This window comes from Myotis daubentonii, chromosome 9 (genome assembly GCF_963259705.1).
Source record: "Myotis daubentonii chromosome 9, mMyoDau2.1, whole genome shotgun sequence".
Lineage (NCBI taxonomy): Eukaryota > Metazoa > Chordata > Mammalia > Chiroptera > Vespertilionidae > Myotis > Myotis daubentonii.
In genome coordinates this window covers 72,040,662-72,044,104 of record NC_081848.1, presented here as the reverse complement: position 1 = coordinate 72,044,104, position 3,443 = coordinate 72,040,662, and the positions used below count along the sequence as shown (strand labels likewise).

Sequence of the window (3,443 nt, the reverse complement as noted above, 5' to 3'; positions counted from 1 at the left end):
CACACCATTAAGAGAGGTAAGAAGTCCTGGCAGGTGTGACTCAGTTGGTTAGGTTTTATCCTGTAAAACGGAGGGTTGCCAGTTTGATTCCTACTCAGGGCACATGCCCAGATTGCGAGCTCAATCCCCAGTGGGGGACTGCAGGAGGCAGCCTATCAGTGTTCTGCTCTCACATCAATGTTTCTCTCTCTCTCTATCTCCCTTCCTCATTCTAAAAAATAAATAAATAAATAAATAAAAATCTATAAAAATTCTTAAATTAAAAAAAAAAGGGGGGGAGTAATGAGAAGTTCACGCTTTTCTGAAACCAGTCTTAGTGTGGGAAGCAGAGCCTGAAGAAAGGGCTTAGGTGATCCTAGTGTATTTGAGAATTCAAACACATGCAACAAGGTGAGGAACAAGGTAAGTGAAACAAGGAAGGGGAAGAGCTAACTGAAAATACATTATCAAGCTGGCTACTGCTAAGCACAGCTAATTGCTCTCTCTGTAGGATCATCATCCAAAAAGCTACCAATACTACTGGGTAATTCTCCCCCAATCCTATTTCAAATTTCCAGAGAGGAAATCATTTTTAAAGCCATCCTACAAATATCATGACTTATTGGCTATGCTGTCGATCTCCCTGCCTGCTCCAACAATATCCCACTCCTGGTTGTATTCATTGTGGCTGAGAAGTAAGGCTCTGACGCTCACTGCCCATTATTCGAGACTCCAGGGGAGCAAATCACCTCCCTTTCCAAATTCTAAACACCTGAGGCCAGCACAAGGAGCAAAACCAGCATCAAATTGCTGTCCACTTTAGTACTGGCATACCCAGGCTGGAAATCATGGCTGGGCTTCCTCGCTTCCACCTCTGCTCTGAACTTGTCCACCCAATTATAGACAGGAAGCCTAGAACAGAGAAAGTGGAGGCCTCGCTAGAAGCAGATGCCCTTCGGTCATTTACCAAATGTAAACCAGGAAGGAAAACAAGTCCACCCCCTTGAGCAAAAGGATAGGATCTGGTTCTGGTAAACTCCTGGGGACCCACCAGTAACTTGGAACAATTTCCCTAGTCATTAGTCCTCCCAGAGTCAAGGAAGAAGTAGGAAAGGGAAAACAGATTTAGAGGGAGCAGACGTGCTGACATATGTTCCTTCTATGAGAAGAGTCAGAAAGGTGGGGTGAGAAAAGAGAATGACTCCCCTCTAATGACTCACCAAGGATTGCAGGTGGGAGCTTCTAGCACCCACAGAGAAATGAAAGTCCTACTTTCCAAAGAAAGTCAGAGCAGAGCCAGGCAGACAGCAGGAAGCAGACTGTTCGGTGATATTTTAAACTCTGTGTAATAAAAACCTATTGTATTTTCCTTTGGCTTCTAAATTGAAATCTGTAAGATGAGGCACCTGGAATCCAAAATGAATTTCAACACCAAGAGGACATTACTCAGAAGAAAGGCAATCAGCATGGGCAATTGTGCATTCCCGATGGAAAGGCACTGGGGAGGTATTCAGAGTTGTTGCCTCTCCTACTGGACTGACAGATTGAAAGCCATTTCTCAGAGGTCAGGAGTGAATCTGATCTTTTGCCTATTTGCCTTGCCTTGGGCAGGCTACAGGGCTCTCAGCAAAAGCACCCCCTGCAAAATCTTCCTTCTCTATTTATGGCTTGAATGATTTGTCTCAGCATTTGCCCAAAGTGGTAATATAACTAGTTCTAAGTAGGCTCTTGATGCCCAGATCTACCTGAACAGATTACCCATGTCCACAGAGGGGTGGGATAAGGAATTGCACATGCTGGGGACAGTATCATCCTCACGAAGTTTGGGGTGCACTCCAGTGCACAAACGGGCAATAAACACCCCCAAAATCATATGCAGACCAACTTAGTGGGTCTCAGTGTGGGAAAGATGATAAAGTGACTCATAAGTTCTTTTATTTGCTCTTCATTTAACTATATTTATTTAGTGTCTACTATGTGCCTATAGTTACTATAAAAGATTTACTAATCCATAGATGCACAAAGAATTTGTAAACTGAATAATATATTCATCTTGCATATATATGAATAGCTGTTTTTTTAAAATAGGTATACAATGCAGATAAAAAGCTACACCTGTGCTGACTTCCTCATCTACCTTACCTCTCTAATTTGCAGTGCTCCAAGCCTCATATATCTTCTATACATATACTCATTCTTTGGATGATGTCACCAAATTTCATGGGGGGGGGGTCTTAAGTTTATTTTTATTTTTTATTATTTTTATTTATTTTTTATTGTTGGCAGTATTACAGATGTCCCCTATTCCCCCTCTTCCATTCTCCCCCACCCCCAGCCATCCACCCAGCCCCCAGCTCACCCCAGGCCTTCACCACACTACTGTTTGTGTCCATGGGCTATGCATATATGCACAAAAGATCTTAGGTTTTCATAAGTTATCAGTTTTAGATGCCTCCAAAATTTTTATATCTAGCTCAGACTTCCCCACTGAACTTGAGCCTAGAGCCAGGGCTGGGCAAACTTTTTGACTCGAGGGCCACAATGGGTTCTTAAACTGGACCGGAGGGCCGGAACAAAAGCATGGATGGAGTGTTTGTGTGGACTAATACATGTTAACACTGCTGCTGGTGACGGAGCGGAGGGGAGAGCAAGAGAACCCTCCGCTCTTTCGGCTCCGCGGGCCGGACAGAACAGCCGAACGGGCGGAATCCAGCCCGCAGGCCGTAGTTTGCCCACGGCTGAAGACTCTTCCACTCCCCGATTGCCATCTACCTGCTGATGTCTATAGGCTAAACATGTCTAAAACTAAGCTTCTTGTCTTCCTCCAACAAGACTATGGAAGTCTTCCCTGTTTAACGAATGCTAACCCCATTCTTCAAGGTGCTCATTCCAAAAGCTTAAGACATCTTTATCACTTCTCTCTTAATGATAAATATAACCAGTCAGCAAATTCTGCTAGCATTGCATTTAAAATATATAGAGAATCAAACCACTTCCTACCACTATCACCACCACAATATCCCCAGACAAAGCCCCTTCATCTCTCACCTGGATTATCATAACTGTCTTCAGTTATCTCCCTGGTTCTGCCCTTAGCTCTTCAGCATCCATCCTCAAGACAGCAACCAAAAAGGCCCTTTAAAAACATAAATTACAGTGCTCGCTTCGGCAGCACATATACTAAAATTGGAACGATACAGAGAAGATTAGCATGGCCCCTGCACAAGGATGACATGCAAATTTGTGAAGCGTTCCATATTTTTTATAAAAAAAAACACACAACATAAATTACATCAACTCACTTCTCTGTTCCAAACCCTCCAATGGCTTTCTATTCCACTCAAAATAAGACCAACACCTTCCAGTGGCCCATAACTGTAAATTGAAGTTGTAAGGAATATCAATCAATATATCAATCAATCAAACAGGCAAAACATCTTCATTGACTCCAAGCACAGAATAAT

At 43.0% G+C, this 3,443-nt stretch overlaps 1 non-coding gene across 1 annotated transcript; it reads left to right on the top strand.

Annotated features, from left to right (window-relative positions):
- Positions 1-3,135: 3,135 nt before the first annotated feature.
- Positions 3,136-3,242, top strand: LOC132242499 (U6 spliceosomal RNA). The gene has a single exon (XR_009454663.1). It is a non-coding gene; the product is annotated as a U6 spliceosomal RNA (small nuclear RNA).
- Positions 3,243-3,443: the final 201 nt, after the last annotated feature.